The sequence below is a fragment of the Scyliorhinus canicula genome, unplaced genomic scaffold (genome assembly GCF_902713615.1).
Source record: "Scyliorhinus canicula unplaced genomic scaffold, sScyCan1.1, whole genome shotgun sequence".
NCBI classification, from domain to species: domain Eukaryota; kingdom Metazoa; phylum Chordata; class Chondrichthyes; order Carcharhiniformes; family Scyliorhinidae; genus Scyliorhinus; species Scyliorhinus canicula.
The window spans coordinates 527,901-533,672 of record NW_024055449.1 but is presented as its reverse complement, the minus strand read 5'-3'; the positions used below and the strand labels follow the sequence as shown (position 1 = coordinate 533,672).

The window sequence follows — 5,772 nt, the reverse complement described above, 5'->3', positions numbered from 1 at the left end:
CCGTAACAGCGAACAAATTAACAATCAATGCAAACAATTGGGTTTATAGTACTAAATTCTTATTAATTGAACACTACAAAACAAACCTAAAAACATTATTTAGTAAATTACAAAAAACTGATAACACAAATAGATACGAGGAAGCTTTTTCAAAAGCTGTGCAATGGCACAAAAGAATGTTGAAGAATAAATTCAGAATCAAGACAATCCAAAAAACAAAAGAGTACATCTTTAATTTACAGAAAGATCCAGCATTTGAGGAGTTAAAAACAATTTCACATCACAGCAACATGACAATCGACAATTTGATGACCCTCCTATAATTCCTCGATCTCAACCTTTTACTACCCAATACCTTGTCGATCAATCTCCAGAACGAAAAACCACTAAACGTTACTTTCCCAACCCAGCTAATGAAATTCCCGAAACCCATTCTAACCTTCCTATTCATATTTCTTCCACAGTACCAACATGTCTTCCACAACTGGACAGTTCGGAACACTACATACACAAAAAAGCATACGGGAAAACAAAGACTATCTTATTAACCCCCATAAAAATATGAATTACACCAACAGTCCACAAAAGTAATGATTGCATTTCGGATCCACAGGATTTAACAATATTAAAAAAGACAACACAATCAACTGACTCTTATCTAAACACCGCCATAAATACTATACAAGGACTTGGGCCACTATCCTCACATACAGATATCTCAGAACACACAACATGTGACGATACATTGAGAACATTACAGATAAAGCAGAAAATACCAATACACATAATGCCTGTCTCAAGCATCCCTGAGAATTTAACTGCCCATCACATAGTTTCACCATCATCACCTACACCAGGGCTAGTCGACTGGGCTCATTGAAAGCCCCGATCCAAGCACTGGCTTGGTCCTACACAGCTGGGAACCCCGAAGAAGATAGAGGGAGTCCCACACAATCACTCCATCTTCACTCATCTTCACCCAACACAATATTGACCACTATACAAAATATAACTACAGTTGCAATAACGCAACATCTTCACACAAATTACAAGAATAAAGATTTTTGCCACAAAAATCTATATTCATCAGAGGAGATTCCAACCTCTCGAAAATTAAATATTGCCCTGATCCAAGTATTCAATTCGCCTGTTTTTCCTGGAGCAAAGTTTTGTCATATTACCACCATTTTAAATAAATTACAACCCTGACACAAAAAATAATTCCAATTGGAATTAATAACCGCACACAAAACTTTCCATCGCGATTAAACAACTCAAAATTTTATTAAATACAGCAAAACACAAATTCCTACAGCTAAAATCTTGTCACTAAACTCAATGACAGTAAGAGTCTCCCACAAAAACAGAAAAAAAAACAATCATGGCCTTAAATCAATACATTAACCAAGAGGTTTTTATCCCAGCGATATCAAACAAATTCTTCCAAGTACAATCAGACAACATTCATTGGACAGATGAAACAGCCACTGCTATACTAAATAATTGGATGACTCATTCAAACCGTAACAAAAAAATCCTGGGAAAAAAACACATTTAAACTCGACAATACAATAGTTCACATATCAAACACATTCAAACTCACCACCATACAAGAAAAAATTTAAATAAAAGTTTAACCTTTGTCCCAGTACAAAAGCCAGATAATACACAGATCCAAATAGACCTTGAAAAATTTTACAGAAGAATTAAAATTCTGAGCTGCTTTGAATACTCAACATCAGATGATAAACAACCATTCCTACCCCAATCGGACTGGAACCCACCGGAACAGAAAATAGACCCGAAAATACAACATTTCTTCCAAAAAATTGAATTAGACATGACTGAGATCAAACAAGTAAGAGATAAACAAAACCTAACAAGAACAGAGAGACAAGCAATCACGCAGCTAAAATCAAACTCACATTTCATTATAAAACCAGCAAAGGGAATAATATTGTTATTATGGATTGGCAACAATACCTTTTTGAAGCTTATCGGCTACTCAACAATACTGAATATTATATTAAATTACCAACCCAATATACCACCAAACATACGAGCAGATCACAGACTTGTTAGTACAATTATACAATTTACACTATATTACTGAGAAACAAATGGACTATTTTAAACAATTTCAACCTTTACCATGAATATTTTACCTCCTCCCAAAAATACATAAAAATCCGGAAATATGGACATCACCCATCTATTAAAATTAAAGTCATTACACACAAACACACAACAGATTTTTTGGACACCACTGTATATGAAGACAGAAAGGCAAATGGCGAATACAAATTAGCTGCTAAAGTTTTCTTTAAACCTACAGACATTCATGCACTTTTACACACTAACAGCCATCACCCAAAACACATTTTTAGGAGCTTCATTAAATCGCAATTGACAAGGTTCCACTGCATTTGCTCAGAAAACTCAGATTTTGAGACTGCAGTACATAATTTATTTACAGCTTTACAGCATAGAGGATACACAAAAAGATTTCTCAGATATATTAAATCAAACGTGTAAATGAAAATGGAAAAGAAGATGTAGTTTGGAACAAAATAAACAGAATAAAAGCATACAAAAATATAGAGTAAAAGAAACTTATAGAAAATAGATAAAGAAACATACAAGAGGGAATATCAGAGCGCTTTTTTAAAAAAAAGCTTGAAGCTAGCAAGCAGAGAAGAGGTCAAACGTTTGAGAAAAACAACAGGCATAAGAAAGGATCATTAAGAAAACCATGAGTGTTTGAGACAGACAGGATATCGCTGTTGGTTGTTTTGGGAAGTGTAACGATTTCTGAAATAAATAGCAGCGTTGAGAATAAAGGGACCCAGTGGCGAAGGAGACATGGCAAGTTTAAGGTGCTACAAGATTCTGAGGCCAGCACGTGCAGGGAACGGATGTGTTAGAAAGCTGCTAGTATTTTAAGTGGACAGGATATAGCTGTAAATTAGTTTCTGAGAAAGAGGGAACAAATGGGGTTTTGCAAATGTGGCAATCTTGAACAGGACGGGTATATTTTGGGAAAAAGGAGACGAGTGGTTTTAAAATGTATCACAGCCTTGATCCAGGTGCAGGACAGCGAGGTTTAATTGAAATGTGACATATCTATAAGGGAAATTATGAGACAATGCTTTGTGGTTGAAATGTGCTGGAGAGGCAAATTCAAGAGTATAACGCCTCGAATCACCAGTGGCAAAATCAGAACTCAGAGAACTGACAACCTTAGAGCATTCGGCTCGAGTTTATTCTCAGATCCGATTCGAGTCAGCTCATCGGTCCGTGGGGAACAGAAGAAGCTGGAAAGCCGAAGAATAAGAACAGCCACCAGCTATCAGGACAGAAGAAGAATCGTTAAAGAGAGCTCTTGGAGTCTGATCAGCTAAAAGAGATCTTTAAATACAAAGATTGTTAGGATTTTGTAAAGCCAAATAAAAACAGTTTTATTTTAACTCTAAACCTGAAACAGTGGTTTATTTTAAACCTAAACCTGAAACCGTGGTTTATTTTTAATCGGAACCTGAAATAGCTTTTTACCCAAAAGACTCACCTAGACATTCTCAACAGCTCCACACCCTTAAGGGACATTGAGTGGTAAGTGAGTTAAAATTCTTCCTTGTAGATTTGGCATCCTATAATAACTTGAAAAAGAGTTTGAAATGGATTAGTTCCCACCTGGTATCAGCAAGGGAGTCTAAGAGATAGAAGACCTGAGAGTGGCCAACTAGTTAAGAAGTTATAGGATATAGTAATTCAGAAAGGATTAATATCTTTATTCTTAGCGAAAATTGAGCACAAGAATACAGGCCCCAGCACCGAACCCCGATGCACATCACTAGTCACCAGCTGCCATCCCCTTTATCCCCACTCTCTGCCTTCTGCCAGTCAGCCAATCCTCGATCCATGCAAGGATCTTACACTTAACAGCATGGACTCTTAATTCATCGAAGTCTCCTATGCGGCACCTTGTCAAAGACCTTCTGGAAACCCAAATGGATCACACCCACTGGCTCTCCTTTGTCTAACTTCCCTTTTACCTCCTCAAAGAATTCTAACAGATTTGCCAGGCATGACCTCCCCTTGACGAAGCCGTGCTGACTCAGTTTTATTTTGCCATGTACTTCCAGGAACTCCGTAATCTTATCCTTAATAATGGACTCTAAAATCTTATCAACAACCAAAGTCAAACTAATCGGTCTATAATTTCCCATCTTCTATCTCCTTCCCTTCTTAAACTGGAGTGTTACATTAGCCATTTCCCTGTTCTCTGGGAGCCCCTTGACTCCAGTGATCCCTGAAGGATCACCACCAATGGCTCCACAACCTCCGCAGTTATCTCCTTCGGTACCCTGAGGTGTAGTCCATCCGGTCTGGGCGATTTATCCACCTTCAGGCCTTTCAGCTTCCCCAGCACCCTCTTAGTGATGGCCGCTACACTCACCTCTGCCCCCGACTTTCTTTCCTCCACTCCCAGTTTTCTCTTTCCCTCTCCTCTGTTGGATCGCCCTCCTTGCACCTGGATTTGGAGCATCTTGTGAAGGCACTGCTGGAAGTACTGCTCCAGTGCTTTTGAGGTGCCTGCTCCAGGTTTTCCAAGTTTCTAAAGCCTTTAGAAGGTAGAGAGTGAGGGATAGCCATCAGCTCATGGAAAGCAATGGCATGCACGGTTTCACCAGCGCTGCCAACACAATTGATGGCCTAAGCAGTCAATGGCCCACCCCACTGAGAGCAAAGTGTGGAAGGGAACTCATCAAGAACAGAGGGTCAGTCAGTGCTCACTGGAGGGAACATTCTGAAGAACCCCTCGACCAAGACTCTGACTTCAACGTCCTCAAGTCCATTCCCCAGTATCCTGTCCAGCTCAGTCCCCGTGGTACCCCGATCTGGAGCGGAGTGAAAAAGCCATTCAACAGCTGAAAAACAACACGGCCTCTGGAGCAGAATGAATCCCTGCTGAAATTCTGAAGCACGGCAGGGTTACACTCCTGGCATAGCTACACAATCTCCATATTCCTCCTCTGGGAAGAAGAATGCATGCCGGTGGATCTCCGAGACACTGTGACTATATTGAAGTCAGACAAATCAAGTCAGATTGTGGTAATTACACAAGGGGACTCCCTGCTGTCTGACACAGAGACGATCATTGCCAGGATCCTCCTCAATGATCTCCTCTTAGTGGCAAAGAGTCACAGTTAGGTTTTCTCCCTTCGCGAGGCTCCAAAGACATTCTACACTGTGTGACAAACCCAAGGGGCAATTTACTGTGGCCAATCCACTTACCCTGCACATCTTTGGGTTGTGGGGGTGAAACCCACGCAGACACGGGGAGAATGTGCAAACTCCATACAGACAGTGACTCAAGGCCAGGATTCGAACCCGGGTCCTCAGCGCCACAGTCCCAGTGCTAACCACTGTGCCACATGCCACCCCTCACAGGTCTTTTCTGACTTCACAATAACACTTCACACTGTCAAAATGATTTTTTATTCAGTATGTTCCTCAAATTTGGCTGTCCTCAGAACTTGGCCACAATCCTCCACCTGCACTACGATGACACACAAGCCATGATCCTCATCAATGGAAACACCCCAGACCCTATCTCAGTGAAGACTGGGATCAGACAAGGCTGTGTCACTGCACCAACCCTCTTCCCTTTCACGGTAGCAGTGGTCAGCACTGTTGCTTCACAGCACCAGGGACCTGGGAGTTCAATTCCCACTCGGGTCACTGTCTGTGCGGAGTCTGTACATTCTCCCC

At 40.6% G+C, this 5,772-nt stretch overlaps 1 long non-coding RNA gene across 1 annotated transcript; it reads right to left on the bottom strand.

Moving 5' to 3' along the window:
• Nucleotides 1-1,261: 1,261 nt before the first annotated feature.
• LOC119959500 lies at nt 1,262-5,288 on the bottom strand. Its single transcript, XR_005459216.1, has 2 exons — nt 3,566-5,288; nt 1,262-3,408 (listed from the first exon to the last, which is right to left on the bottom strand). It is a non-coding gene; the product is annotated as an uncharacterized LOC119959500 (long non-coding RNA).
• Between the last annotated feature and the right edge of the window lie 484 nt (nt 5,289-5,772).